At 38.1% G+C, this 16,548-nt stretch overlaps 1 long non-coding RNA gene across 5 annotated transcripts in view; it reads right to left on the reverse strand.

The window, feature by feature from the left end:
• Nucleotides 1-16,548, reverse strand: part of LOC115850919 (uncharacterized) — a 30,257-nt gene that overhangs the window by 7,645 nt on the left and 6,064 nt on the right. For 4 of the 5 annotated variants that reach the window (XR_009559500.2, XR_009559498.2, XR_009559496.2 and 1 more), the window contains one exon: nucleotides 12,658-12,773. The exons of the other annotated variant lie outside the window; for it this stretch is intronic. This is a non-coding gene — a long non-coding RNA (uncharacterized lncRNA). The remainder of the gene's footprint in view (nucleotides 1-12,657; nucleotides 12,774-16,548) is intronic. 5 annotated transcript variants of the gene reach the window in all.

Genomic DNA, 16,548 nt, shown 5'->3' on the forward strand with positions numbered 1-16,548 from the left:
AACATTTAACAAGGACTTAAAAGAACTAAAGATGAAACAAACAACGATGAACAATACAAGAAATGAAATTAAAAATACTCTAGATGGGATTAATAGCAGAATAACAGGCAGAAGAATGGATAAGTGACCTGGAAGATAAAATAGTGGAAATAACTACTGCGAGCAGAATAAAGAGAAAAGAATGAAAAGAACTGAGGACAGTCTCAGAGACATCTGGGACAACATTAAACGCACCAACATTCAAATTATAGGGGTTCCAGAAGAAGAAGAGAAAAAGAAAGGGACTGAGAAAATATTTGAAGAGATTATAGTTGAAAACTTCCCTAATATGGGAAAGGAAATAGTTACTCAACTCCAGGAAGCACAGAGTCTCATACAGGATAAATCGAAGGAGAAATATGCCAAGACACATATTAATGAAACTGTCAAAAATTAAATTCAAAGAAAACATATTAAAAGCAGCAAGGGAAAAACAACAAATAACACACAAGGGAATCCCCATAAGGGTAAAAGCTGATCTTTCAGCAGAAACTCTGCAAGCCAGAAGGAACTGGCAGGACATATTTAAAGCGATGAAGGAGAAGAACCTACAACCAAGATTACTCTACCCAGCAAGGATCTCATTCAGATTTGATGGAGCAATTAAAAGCTTTAGAGACAAGCAAAAGCTGAGAGAGTTCAGCACCACCAAACCAGCTTTACAACAAAGGCTAAAGGAATTTCTCTAGGCAAGAAACCCAACAGAAGGAAAAGACCTACAAAAACGAACCCAAAACAATTAAGAAAATGGGAATAGGAACATACATATAGAAAATTACCTTAAATGTAAATAGACTAAATGCTCCCACCAAAAGACACAGATTGGCTGAATGGATACAAAAACAAGACCCATATATATGCTGTCTACAAGAGACCCACTTCAGACCTAGAGACACATACAGACTAAAAGTAAGGGGATTGAAAAAGATATTCCATGCAAATGGAAACCAAAAGAAAGCTGGAGTAGCAATTCTCATATCAGACAAAATAGACTTTAAAATAAAGACTATTAGAAGAGACAAAGAAGGACACTACAAAATGATCAAGGGATCGATCCAAGAAGAAGATATAACAATTGTAAATATTCATGCACCCAACATAGAAGCACCTCAATACATAAGGCAAATACTAATAGCCATAAAAGGAGAAATCGACAGTAACACATTCAGAGTAGGGGACTTTAACACCCCACCTTCACCAATGGACAGATCATCCAAAATGAAAATAAATAAGGAAACACAAGCTTTAAATGATACATTAAACAAGATGGACTTAATTGATATTTATAGGACATTCAATCCAAAAACAACAGAATACACATTTTTCTCAAGTGCTCGTGGAACATTCTCCAGGATAGATCATATCTTGGGTCACAAATCAAGCCTTGGTAAATTTAAGGAAATTGAAATTGTATCAAGTATCTTTTCCGACCAAAACGCTATGAGACTAGACTTCAATTACAGGAAAAGATCTGTAAAAAATACAATCACATGGAGGCTAAACAGTGCACTACTTAATAACGAAGTGATCACTGAAGAAATCAAAGAGGAAATCAAAAAATACCTAGAAACAAATGACAATGGAGACACGACGACCCAAAACTTATGGGATGCAGCAAAAGCACTTCTAAGAGGGAAGTTTATAGCAATACAATCCTACCTTAAGAAACAGGAAACATCTCGAATAAACAACCTAAACTTGCCTCTAAAGCAATTAGAGAAAGAAGAAGAAAAAAAACCCAAAGTTAGCAGAAGGACAGAAATCATAAAGATCAGATCAGAAATAAATGAAAAAGAAATGAAGGAAACGATAGCAAAGATCAATAAAACTGAAAGCTGGTTCTTTGAGAAGATAAACAAAATTGATAAACCATTAGCCAGACTCATCAAGAAAAAAAGGGAGAAGAGTCAAATCAATAGAATCAGAAATGAAAAAGGAGAAGTAATAACTGACACTGCAGAAATACAAAAGATCATGAGAGATTACTACAAACAACTCTATGCCAATAAAATGGACAACATGGAAGAAGTGGACAAATTCCTAGAAATGCACAAGCTGCCAAGACTGAATCAGGAAAAAACAGAAAATATGAACAGACCAATCACAAGCACTGAAATTGAAACTGTGATTAAAAATCTTCCAACAATCAAAAACCCAGGACCAGATGGCTTCACAGGCGAATTCTATCAAACATTTAGAGAAGAGCTAACACCTATCCTTCTCAAACTCTTCCAAAATACAGCAGAGGGAGGAACACTCCCAAACTCATTCTACGAGGCCACCATCACCCTGATACCAAAACCAGACAAGGATGTCACAAAGAAAGGAAACTACAGGCCAATATAACTGATGAACATAGATGCAAAAATCCTGAACAAAATACTAGCAAACACAATCCAACAGCACATTCAAAGGATCATACACCATGATCAAGTGGGGTTTATTCCAGGAATGCAAGAATTCTTCAATATATGCAAATCAATCAATGTGATACACCATATTAACAGATTGAAGGAGAAAAACCATATGGTCATCTCAATAGATGCAGAGAAAGCTTTCGACAAAATTCAACACCCATTTATGATAAAAACCCTGCAGAAAATAGGCATAGAGGGAACTTTCCTCAACATAATAAAGGCCATATATGACAAACCCACAGCCAACACCATACTCAATGGTGAAAAACTGAAAGAATTTCCACTAAGATCAGGAAAAAGACAAGGTTGCCCACTCCCACCACTCTTATTCAACATAGTTTTGGAAGTTTTAGCCACAGCAATCAGAGAAGAAAAGGAAATAAAAGGAATCCAAATCGGAAAAGAAGAAGTAAAGCTGTCACTGTTTGCAGATGACATGATACTATACATAGAGAATCCTAAAGATGCTACCAGAAAACTACTAGAACTAATCAATGAATTTGGTAAAGTTGCAGGATACAAAATTAATGCACAGAAATCTCTTGCATTCCTATACACTAATGATGAAAAATCTGAAAGTGAAATCAAGAAAACACTCCCATTTACCATTGCAACAAAAAGAATAAAATATCTAGGAATAAACCTACCTAAGGAGACAAAAGACCTATATGAAGAAAATTATAAGACACTGATGTAAGAAATTACAGATGATACAAATAGATGGAGAGATATACCATGTTCTTGGATTGGAAGAATCAACATTGTGAAAATGACTCTACTACCCAAAGCAATCTACAGATTCAATGCAATCCCTATCAAACTATCACTGGCATTTTTCACAGAACTAGAAGTAAAAATTTCACAGTTTGTAAAACACAAAAGACCCCAAATAGCCAAAGCTACCTTGAGAACGAAAAACGGAGCTGGAGGAATCAGGCTACCTGAGTTCATACTCTACTCCAAAGCTACAGTAATCAAGACAGCATGGTACTGGCACAAAAACAGAAAGATAGATCAATGGAACAGGATAGAAAGCCCACAGATAAACCCACGCACATATGGTCACCTTATCTTTGATAAAGGAGGCAGGAATGTACAGTGGAGAAAGGACAGCCTCTTCAATAAGTTGTGCTGGAAAAACTGGACAGGTACATGTCAAAGTATGAGATTAGATCACTCCCTAACAGCATACATAAAAATAAGCTCAAAATGGATTAAAGACCTAAATGTAAGGCCAGACACTATCAAACTCTTAGAGGAAAACATAGGCAGGACACTCTATGACATAAATCACAGCAAGATCCTTTTTGACCCACCTCCTAGAGAAATGGAAATAAAAACAAAAATAAACAAATGGGACCTAATGAAACTTCAAAGCTTTTGCACAGCAAAGGAAACCATAAACAAGACCAAAAGACAACCATCAGAATGGGGGAAAATATTGCAAATGAAGCAAGTGACAAGGGATTAATGTCCAAAATTTATAAGAAGCTCATGCAGCTCAATAACAACAACAAAAAAAAAACAACGAAATCCAAAAATGGGCAGAAGACCTAAATAGACAATTCTCCAAAGAAGTTATACAGACTGCCAACAAACACATGAAAGAATGCTCAACATCATTAATCATTGGGGAAATGCAAATCAAAACTACAATGAGATATCATCTCACATCAGTCAGAAAGGCCATCATCAAAAAATCTTGAAACAATAAATGCTGGAGAGGGTGTGGAGAAAAGGGAACACTCTTGCACTGCGGGTGGGAATGTGAATTGGTACAGCCACTGTGGAGAACAGTATGGAGGTTCCTTAAAAAACTACAAATAGAACTACCATATGACCCAGCAATCCCACTCCTGGGCATACACCCTGAGAAAACCATAATTCAAAAAGAGTCATTTACCAAAATGTTCATTGCACCTCTATTTACAATAGCCAGGAGATGGAAACAACCTAAGTGTCCATAATCGGATGAATGGATAAAGAATATGTGCACATATATACAGTGGAATATTACTCAGCCATAAAAAGAAATGAAATTCAGCTATTTGTAATGAGGTGCATAGACGTAGAGTCTGTCATACAGAGTGAAGTAAGTCAGAAAGAGAAAGACAAATACCGTATGCTAACGCATATATATGGAATTTAAGAAAAAAAAATGTCATGAAAAACCTGGGGGTAAGACAGGAATAAAGACACAGACCTACTAGAGAATGAACTTGAGGATATGGGGAGGCAAGGATAAGCTGTGACAAAGAGAGAGAGAGGCATGGGCATATATACACTACCAATCATAAAATAAGTAGCTTGTGAGAAGCAGCCACATAGCACAGGGAGATCAGCTCGGTGCTTTGTGACCAGCTAGAGAGGTGGGATAGGGAGGGTGGGAGGGAGGGAGACGCAAGAGGGAAGAGATATGGGAACATATGTATATGTATAACTGATTCACTTTGTTATAAAGCAGAAACTAACACACCATTGTAAAGCAATTATACTGCAATATAGATGTAAAAGAAAAAAAAAAAAGCAATACTTCTGTGTCAGTTTGACTTTTATTCCTCTGCCAGTACTTCACAGAGAGATTTCACCAAAAGTGCCTAAGCTTGCCATGGCTATTGTCGTGAAGAAAGTTTCTCTCTATTTCTAGTCACATCCACTTTTCCTTCTCCTGGGGGCTTAATGGATGATTGGGGGCAGGAAATAAATTTTAAACTAAAATATCAAAAACAAAAACAAAAAATGCAATTGTTCAAGTGTTCTTTTTTTTTTTTTACATCTTTATTGGAGTATAATTGCTTTACAATGGTGTGTTAGTTTCCGCTTTATACCAAAGTGAATCAGTTATACATATACATATGTTCCCATATCTCTTCCCTCTTGCGTCTCCCTCCCTCCCACCTTCCCTATCCCACACCTCTAGGTGGTCACAAAGCACCGAGCTGATCTCCCTGTGCCATGCGGCTGCTTCCCACTAGCTATCTATTTTACGTTTGGTAGTGTATATATGTCCATGCCATTCACTTTGTCATGGCTTACCATTCCCCCTCCCCATATCCTCAAGTTCATTCTCTAGTAGGTCTGTGTCTTTATTCCTGTCTTACCCCTAGGTTCTTCATGACATTTCTTTTTCTTAAATTCCATATATATGAGTTAGCATACGGTATCTGTCTTTCTCTTTCCGACTTACTTCACTCTGTATGACAGACTCTAGGTCCATCCACCTCATTACGAATAGCTCAGTTTCGTTTCTTTTTATGGCTGAGTAATATTCCACTGTATATATGTGCCATATATTCTTTATCCATTCATCCGATTATGGACACTTAGGTTGTTTCCATCTCCTGGCTATTGTAAATAGAGGTGCAATGAACATTTTGGTAAATGACTCTTTTTGAATTATGGTTTTCTCAGGGTGTATGCCCAGGAGTGGGATTGCTGGGTCATATGGTAGTTCTATTTGTAGTTTTTTAAGGAACCTCCATACTGTTCTCCACAGTGGCTGTACCAATTCACATTCCCACCCGCAGTGCAAGAGTGTTCCCTTTTCTCCACACCCTCTCCAGCATTTTTTGTTTCTAGATTTTTTGATGATGGCCATTCTGACTGGTGTGAGATGTGTAATACCAAGAATGAACTGCAATGTAAACTATGTCATGTAAACAGATGTAAACTATGGACTCTGAATGATTATGATGTGTTAGTGTACGTTAAACAGGTGTAATAAATGAACCACTCTGGTCGGGGGATGCTGATAATAGAGGAGGCTATGCATGTGCAGGGGCAGTGAGTATAAGGGAAATTCCTGTACCTTCCCCACAATTTTGCTGTGAACCTCAAACTGCTCTTTTAAAAAGTATAAATAAATAATAAAAGAGAAATCATATCTTTCAAGAACAAAGAAGTGGGGGAAGAAGGGGTACGTCTCCGTCAGAGAATTATTAGCACTACTTTCCCTTCTACTTAGGGCTCTAAGGCATTAGGGCCATATGCTACAAACAACGTTCAAACCAAAATAACAAATGAAAGATTACCACTACTAAGATGAGAAAATGAATGTGTTGAGATGGGGCAGGGTGCTGAATATATCTACTTCCTTTCCCTGATGGTTCAAAACACTGCTAACTCCCTGCCACATCCTGGTAGAGAGGCTGGATTCACACACTTTCCAAACCGTAAAATCTAGAAATACATATTCCAACAAAACCTTAACTAGATATAAAATTACTCTACAATCAAGCAAATTGGAGGTAGTATGGAATTCATTTTTAAATTGGCTGTTGGCTGAATATAAAAATCAGCATTTTAAAGGCCCAGAATAATTTTCAGCAACTAAGGTTTACGCATAACTTAAGAAACTCATTAGCTTCTTAAATTCTGAAATTTTCAGACCCTGTGAAAGCAGTATAGCCTGGCTATATATTTCAACCAACACTCAAATCACGTAATACCAGGTAGCATCAGAAAATTTTTTAAGAAATTGATAAAATGCCTCAGCTGCCTGCTGGAGCAGAGGGAGGAAACAGAGCAGAAAAAAACAAAAGACAAATACAACCAATAACAAAAGCAGTCATCTCACAAACTTTTAGCTGAAGGCCTCCCTCCAGATTCTTCCATGATTTCCTCCTTTACCTGATTCCTTTTAGATGTAAACATTTATATGGTGATCCTACGGTAAAGTTTTATGTGAGTCACCAGTTTGTTCTATATGTCAAACAACCTAGTGCCTTCCACATATTCTTCTCCTGTAACTCAGAGCAGAACAAGACAGGAAACCTGTACTCTCTCAGAGACAAGACTCTGCCAACATAGGCCAACTTCCTGAGAAGATGAGGGTTCCCATCTTTTTAATTTGCTGGTAAATTATTGTAAAGGCAGACTTATTTTGTTCTTTGTTTGTTTTGACGGGACACCTAAGTCAGCTTGAAATTACCTTTGATTTCAAACTCAAGACTAAACTTTATCAGACAGAACAGGAATCTGCCCAGTTCTGCCACTTGCTAACCAGGTAACATTGGGAAAGTAACAGTAACTGAGTGTTTGCTACTAAAGCACCGTTCAAACTGCTTTACTTAGATTCATCCATTTAATCCTCAAAAAGACCCTTTGAGGTGAGCCCCAAGGAGACAAAGTAACTGTGTGAGAGAACAAGTAACCCACTCAAGGTCACAGAGCTAGTAAGACAAAGAACTAGGATTAAACCAAGGTAACCTTTTTGCCAGAGCCTATACTCTTAACCACTTTACTGGTGGGTTTAAAAGTTTTTTAATGTAACCCACTATAAGAAATATGTTCTACAGGGCTTCCTTGGTGGCGCAGTGGTTGAGAGTCTGCCTGCCGATGCAGGGGACACGGGTTCGTGCCCTGGTCTGGGAAGATCCGACATGCCGCGGAGCGGCTAGGCCCGTGAGCCATGGCCGCTGAGCCTGCGTGTCCGGAGCCTGTGCTCCGCAAGGGGAGAGGCCACAACTGTGAGAGGCCCGCGTACCGCAAGAAAAAAAAAAAAAAAGAAATATGTTCTACAGCACAACCCAATACATATATATTTTATCAATTAAGACTCACCTGTAACTTGAGAGTCTTTGTTATATGTATAACTGAAACCAAATTTTATGAAAATATACTTATTCATTTTATGCAGTACACTGGTATTTTTCTACTGTATTTTATTGTTTAAAATTCCTTGTCGGGGCTTCCCCAGTGGTTGAGAGTCTGCCTGTCGATGCAGGGGACACGGGTTCAGGCCTTGGTCCGGGAGGATCCCACATGCCGCGGAGCGGCTGGGCCCGTGAGCCATGACTGCTGAGCCTGTGCTCCACAACGGGAGAGGCCCATGTACGCAAAAAAAAAAAAAAAAATTCCTTGTCAATCCTCACCAAACTGATTTCAATTTCCACTGAGACTCATGACCTGAACTTTGAAAAACAAGGTACCACATTTCTTTTTACCACCATGGGAATTTTGTGAGGATTAAATATGATAATGTGTACAAAACCTTTAGCACAATGCCTGACACAGACTGTGCACCCAGTGCATGATAGTGATTATTACTGATCTTGTAAATTAGCAGTAAGTAAGGGAGGCAAGGACACTTAGGGGGAAAACCTGACTGGAGTATAGGTGAATTTATGGCCTGTTGGCATCTTTCCCGGGCAGTGAGATAGGGAATTTCCCCAGTATTTTCAATTTATATTGTAATGGAAATCCACATTTAGAAAGAGACCTGGCTTGTAGCTAACTCTGATTTCCTCTTCTTCACTATAAAGGGCAATTTACAAGTTGCTGTGCCTCTCTGCTGGAACCCTCAGTAAACCCAATTTTTTCATTTATGTTCCCATCCCACACTACTCCGGACACTATGAGCTTTACGAAATTGGTCTTCAGCTGGGGAGGTACACTCATTTCCTATTGATGCTTTATTAATTACCACTACCTTAGTGCCTTAAAACAACACAAACTTATTATCTTACAATGCTAGGGCTCACAAATCTGAACCAGATCTTACTGGGCTAAAAGCCTTTCTGCTGGCTCTGGGAGACAATCCCTTTGTTTTCCAGCTTCTTTTTAGATGCCAGTATTCCTTGGCTCTTCTTCCATCTTCATAGCCTGAACAGCACATTGACTCCTTCTCACATCAAATCACTCTAACTCTGACACGGATTCTTCTTCCCTGAATCTTCTGCCTTCGTCTTCCATCTATAAAGGATCCTTGTGATTATACTGGGTCTACCTGATAATCCAGAATAAGTTCCCTATTTTAATATCTTTGATTTAATCACATCGGCAAAGTCCCTTTTGCCATGTAAGGTAATATTCAGAGGCTCTGGTGATTAGGATGTGGACATTTGGAGGGGCAAGAGGGTCAACTATTCTGCCCAACACAGGAGACAAACCTTACAAAATAGCAAATAAGATTTAACAACAACAACAATAACACATAACATTTATTGAACATTTACCATACAGTAGGCGTTGTGCTGAGTGCTTTACTTGCTAACTCATTTCCTTGTTGAGAAACCAAGGCTCCAAAAGATCAGAGAGTGTCAAGCCTAGGTGTGCCTGACTTCAAAGGTCATGCTCTCAACCACTTGACTACATAGTTAGGTACTAGATGTGTGTACAGTTAGTGGTTTGCAACTTCTCCCCAGCAAGTACTCCTTTTTCTCTTTCCCCGCAAGAACCATATTTTGAAAAATTCTGTATGTTAATTTTTTTCATTAACCAAAGATAATTGTAACAGCTGATAGCTTTGAGCTAACCTCTTTGCCTCTTTGGATTTATATAGTTCCAGCCAAATAATGCAACTTAATATTTTATTTAACATATTTTGGTATCATTTTGGGATATTGAAGCATAACCCACTTTGTAGATGCCTAGGAGTTCAGAGAAGAAGGAAATCAATGGGGGTGGGTGGAGCAGTCAGAAGAAATAGGGTCTGACTTCAGTCTCAAAGAAGCAGAAATTTCAGATAGACTAGAGAAGAGAGAAGATCATGAATGAGAAGTGAGAACAAGTACCTGTAGGAATGAGACATAGGGAGCTTGTTAGGAGAACTGGAAAAAAGAAATTAAAGAAGAATAAATAAAACATTGAGGCTTTGAAAGATAGGTAAATAAAGTTAAATTTAACCAGACAGGAAAATGCAGAAGCTGGAAAATTTCTGAGCAGGAGCCCTTGGGCTTGGGGAGATTAATCGGCTAGAACAAAGAGCATGAAAGGAGGAAGTGAGAGACTGGCAATTGTAATTCACCTTCCAGGAGGGAAATTGGTGGCTGGGAGGCATAGAGAGGAGTAGAGACTAACTTTTCACTATACCCCTTTTGATTCTTCTAAATTTTATACAATGTACATGTATGAACTAATGTAATATATAGATACACATATGTAATATATATAATGTATAAGTAACATATAGAAGCAGACATGTATGTAAGACTATCATTACTGACCCAAAATACCATATAATAAAACTACACGTCTACTTTTAGCACACTTAAGAATTAAGGATAAACCACTCCTCAGTTGTACTCTGCACCCCGCAACGCCTGCCCTGAGTAGAGCAACTTCAGCGATTTTCTCATTGGTTTAAAAAATTGATCCTTTAGTCTCTGTCTACCTACCTCATCCTAAGCATCAACTCCAGGTTGGGCTGGTGCCCAAGCAATTATATATTGCTCTTACATGTTTGCCCAACTTGAACGAGAACCTACTTCAGAACTGACTCAGACATCTCACAGGATGTTGTCATTCACCCCCAGGATCAATGATCAATAAGGTCTATTCCTCCTGACCCAGCTCAAGGTCCTGACTCAGACAATGCCTGCTAGCTGGCCTCATCCCCACACCCTAGGCTCCACTTCATCACCAGTGTATTGGCATCAATATTTATCTTTTCAAAGGAAATTTTTTATCTCATAAATCAATAGGTATCCTGTTGCTATCAGTTGTTTTGTTTTTAAGAGCTAATTAATGAAATAACTTCATCAACGATTTTGTGGGAAGATGTTGAACCTTTGTACTTTCTGAATAATCTATGTTTTATTTGTAGTGTTAGAAAGCTCAACAGTGAAAGCAAGTACCCCATAATGCCTAGGCACACAACCTGCTGCATTAGTGCTCTAAGCAGTAACTGAGACAAATGGAGGACTATAGAATTATTCTAATGTTTTGAGGTTTAGGGAGAGTTGCATTAGAAAACAATTCCTTAATCATTCTGTGACTTCATTACATTCAAAGCCATAGTGGCTAGCTCTTATAGTTTAGAAGTTATACATGAAGATTACATAAATAAATACAAGATACAGCAGGCAGAGGAGAGAGATAATAAACCAAAACTGACTGACACAGCTAGATTCTAAAAGCCAGTTTGGTTACTCTTTGAACATTATTTTGCAATTTTCATGTGTAAGATAACATGCTATATTGTACGAATGAAAGTGTTACATCTAATTATTTGATCTGCCTGTCTTATGTTAGTCAGTGGAGAAATATTTATTGAGCTCCACACAGATGAGTAATTTTAGAAACCATGTTAGTAGGGAAACATCCAAGGGTGGAATAAGTGCTAAGCCTCTAAAAACTGTTCTCTCTTTTCTTAAAACTCCTGGGAGGCAGGAAATACCCTGTGTTTTTCTATATGTGCCTTGTCCAGTGTTCACCCTCAAATGACACTAAACTAGAACAAAGAAAACCTTAAAGAAGAGCCATGATTCAAAACTAAAATTAATTAGTATGTCACAGTTCATAAAGTACTTCCCTTACAGATGAGGAAAGCAAGTTTCAGTAAGGATAAGCAATGCAGGTACTAAAATAGAGACTGGGGTTAAAACCAAACATGATCCTGTTAACGTGTTTTTATATGTGTGATTAAGGCCAAGCCTTTGCCCATCTACCCACAAATTATAGATAAGATGTTACAAACTCATATTATGGAACCTGACTCTTAAAACATTTTATTGCCCAGAGTGTAGTGAGGTACAGACTTCATTCACCATGCTATTGCTTCTTTGAAATGTGCAGACCCACCAGTTGTCCTGGTGGGACATGGTTCTCATTCTTGGATTTTGTAGCCCTCTCTAAAATGTACCAAAAGCTCTCTGGAAACAGCTAAAAATCATTCTCTCCTTTGAACTGACCTTCAGATCACCTCTTTCTGTAAGTTTTTCTCAATCATTTACACTCTACAAAATAATAGTGATTAAATTCCTCATTCACTAACTCTCTGGTAACCTCCATACTGCAGCATGAATATAATTGAACCTCTTTACTGTGTTTCTGTTAAATATCTGTGTGCATAAACATATGTACACTCTGCTACGTCTCCAATGATAGCTTCTTAATAACTGAGATATTTCAGTCATTTAATTCAGATGTATGCACCATTTGAGTACTCACTAAATAAAAATATATACAATACTTTTATTCTAATAAGTTCATTACCTCATCACAAAGCAAATATAAAGAAAGCTGCAAATTTATGATATTCGGCTCTGACTTTTACATGTATAGGTCCTGGTTTTACTGTGATTCTAGGATACTATATCGTGTACCTCATTAATAAGGGCCCTCTGATAAACCTGAAATAAACCATCTGGTTTACTCCCAGTTCTATCACCTTTTACTTGTAATACTTGAAGCTAGTCAATCTACTCTTAGACTTAGTTTTCCCATCTTTAAAATGGTAATTGTTGGGAAGAACACTTACCACCATCCCCTCATTCCAGGTATTTTCTTCCAGGAGGAGTTCTTTCACTGGAATAATATACCCAGGCTCTCGCTGTACCATCCATTCCCCTTCCCTCATCAGGCCAGTACTCCTTCCTAGGGGAAGAGAAGTATCTTACCTGACTTGTAGGTTTGGTAACATAGTAGCTCATCTTTTTTTCTTCCCTTTCTCTTTGGAATCTTCCTGCCTTTATAATATCATTTATTAGCCCCATCATATCTCAATAGAGATAATAATTACAACACAAGCTTGTCTTAATGATATTGTATTTGGTAGAATGTAAAACATTTTTATGTGTGAGAAGTTACTATTTCAACTTTAATACTTCTTTCATCTATTTATTTCATAATAAGTTTTTAAAGAAGATTGATATATTCATTCAATCAGATGACTAAGTTTTCACTAAATCTACTAAAAGGAATAAACTTAAGTTAATACCTAATTATGCTTGAAATAAAATATCTTCCATCCAACATATTCAGTTGTATATGGCTTCTTTAATAATATTTTAATTTTCTAAATAGGTGAAAGAAAATACTACTGCTATTTAGACTACAGTCTAAGAGTTTAGAGATTCAGTTTAGATTCAGAGAGTTATCAGAATATTGGCTGCAAATATTTTTTAAAATCCTGTACTTTTGTCATAATTTTACCTTTGTGAACTATAATGATTTTTAAACATGAACTTGTAACTTTGATAAAACAAAAACTTGAAATGAGCACATTAGAGAATTCTGCACACTTTTCACCCAAGAATTGCAGTCTTCTACTGGCCATAACATCCTTCCACAGTCTAAGGTGATAGTAGGTGTATTATTATCACTTTCATTGTCCTAGGCACTGTTGAACAAAACAGATATGGCCCATGTCTGCATAGAGATCACATTTGAAACAACAGCATGGCTACACAGTTTTTAAGTCATTTTTCACTAATTCATAACCCATCTTTGACAATCATAAAGTTGATAATTCTCACTTAGACTAAAATTGGCAAGGCCCAAATATTTTACTTTGAGAAAGAAAACTAATACTTATTGGGTATAATCTTATGCACATTATCCTATTTAATTCTCCTAACAGCCTTAAGAAAAGTTATTATTTTCACTATTTAATAGATGAAGGAAATGAGACTCACTGAGATTACAAAATACCAAAGAGGTCATGCACATAGATTAATGAAGAAGGAGACTTTTAACTCCATTGGGTGCCAAAGCCCCATATTTTTCTTCTAGAATCAGATCAGTTATTGCCAATTATATTCCATCCAAGTTGTTATTATAATAAGGAAGATTTCTAAACGACAAAAATGATGTATATAAAGACTTAAATCATCATGATGTATATAAAGACTTTAGTCATCACTTTTGTAGACAGCAGTGTAGAGCTTATTTATTCTGTAGATAGCAATGTAGAGCTTGTGTCCCATACTACATACCAAAGAGCGATTCACATCATAGACAGTCAATAAATGCCGAATTAAAATGTTCATATGTAAAAGAAAAAGCAAATTATAGCCAATGGAGTTAGTTCCATAAAGTTTAAATTATTCCTAACAGACACTATTATTAAAGAGACACATCAACACTTTAAGATCGCTCGACTGAACTTCTTTAAAAGATATCCTTGCTCACGTATAAAATAACTCTTCATATAAAAGTGTGCTGAGTGGTGCCAAATCATTCACACTCCATCTCTCAGTACTCTATTACTTCATGAGAACAGTTGAACTGATTCAGAATATAGCAATATAATTTCCTTTGTTCAATTGCTGGCTATGCCTCTTAAGAGCTGTGGGACCTTACACAAGTAATTAACATCTCTGTGCCTCAGTTTCTACATCTGCAAAGTTAGAGTGATAATAGCATCTATTGCATAGTGTTGGTGTACTAAGTGATTTACTCTATGGAAATTGCTTAGAAGAGTCCCTGACACGTAGCAAGCATTATATAAGTGTTAGGTTGTTGTTTGTTTTTTTTTAATTAATTAATTTATTTATTTATTGGCTGCATTGTGCCTTCGTTGCTGTGCGCGGTCTTTCTCTAGTTGCGGCGAGAGGCAGCTACTCTTTGTTGCGGTGTGTGGGCTTCTCATTGCGGTGGCTTCTCTTTGCTGTGGAGCACAGGCTCTACGCACGTGGGCTGCAGTAGTTGTGGCACGCGGGCTCAGTAGTTGTGGCTTGCAGGCTCTAGAGAGCTGGCTCAGTAGTTGTAGTGCACGAGCTTAGTTGCTCCGCAGCATATGGGATCTTCCTGCACCAGGGCTTGAACCCGTGCCCCCTGCATTCACAGGCGGATTCTTAACCTATAAGTCTTAGTTATTATTGCTGTTGTCGATATTGTTGTTGTTGTTGCTGTTTTAGAAATTCAGTACCTCATGTCCATATCCCCATAATCCACAAAGGACTTGAAGGGTGATATTATGGCCAACCAGAATCTCTTCCTCAGGAGTTCTGGGCTATGAAAAAGAACCTACACCATAGCTAAGTCCCTAGAGAAGTTAGAGGAGCCAGTTGTTTAACTGAAATGCAGACAGTGAGGGCTCCAGGCTGGGTAATAACTGCTCTATGAATCTAACAATGTCCTCTATCCAAAGACCACCAGGGACACATCTGCAGTTCTATAAATCTGGGTTTACTGACTCATTGCAAGCAGGAGTTATGTGTACCATGAGGAATCAGGACATCTCAGTAAGGATGTTAGAAATAATTTATTACAGGATTTGGACTTCTTGTAGGTGATTCTGAGGAGCATTCAAGGAAAACGGGTATCTTCCCTGCATTGGATGCTGTCTGGAAGCAGGAGTGATTCTCTGATCAGGTATCTTAATAATTTATATCTAGACAGTGAGAATAATGAAATTGAGATAAAGCTATAATTGGTAAAGAAGAAGCAGGCACTTATTATTAGCTAGTAAAGGGCAATGTTTGATCATTTTTGTGGTTTGAACAATGTTTTTACCTCTGTCTGTTCAAACATGATAATGAAGTGGTCTTATTTTTTCTTGCTCCACTACAGTGACAAAATAATCCTGTCTGAGGTTGATGTTCTATGGAAGTGTTTATATTGAACAGGAGAATGCCACAGATTCACTGGGAGTGCCAGGCCAGCTCCCAGCTAATAAGGGCTGCTTTTCTCTTTCTTAAACTAGGTAAGAATGTTTTGCTTGAAGGGCAGAGCTGGCCAGGAGAATAACTATTATTATTATTATTTACATAGATTGACAGGTTTATAACTTATAAAGTCTTTTATATTCATTGTATAACTTGAGTCTCTCAGAACAATCCTGGGAGACAGGTAGGCTATAGGGCCTCCACATCACACAACTCTAGGGGGCCCATTCATAATGTATTCCACGTGAATGGCACCTCCCCAGTGTGAACAGTGTCCTTGGCAGGAGTTGTGCAACAAGGTTTCCCTGGCAGGGCAGACATTTCTATTCCTTTTTACAATTATAAAAATTAAGTCAAAGAAGCTTCCTGAGTGTTCCTTAGTTCCCAATAAACCTTCGAGTTCTCTCTGGCAACCTGTTCAGCTGCTGACATTGGATCCCTGCTTCAATCATGTTTCCGATTCCAAATTGCACCAGCCGGCGCTGTTATGACCTAGACCAGTGGTCCCCAACCTTTTTGGCACCAGGGACCGGTTTTGTGAAAGACAATTTTTCCCCGGACTGGGTGGGGGGGATGGCGAGCAATGGGGAGCGATGTGGAGCAGCAGATGAAGCTCTGCTCGCTTGCCAGCCGCTCACCTCCTGCTGCGCGGCCCAGTTCCTAACAGGCCTGTGCACCGGTACCAGTCTGCGGCCCGGGGGTTGGGGACTCCTGAACTAGACTATATTGGCTACTACCATAAGAAAAGCTCTGCCTTCTTC

This window comes from Globicephala melas, chromosome 17 (genome assembly GCF_963455315.2).
Source record: "Globicephala melas chromosome 17, mGloMel1.2, whole genome shotgun sequence".
Taxonomy (NCBI): domain Eukaryota; kingdom Metazoa; phylum Chordata; class Mammalia; order Artiodactyla; family Delphinidae; genus Globicephala; species Globicephala melas.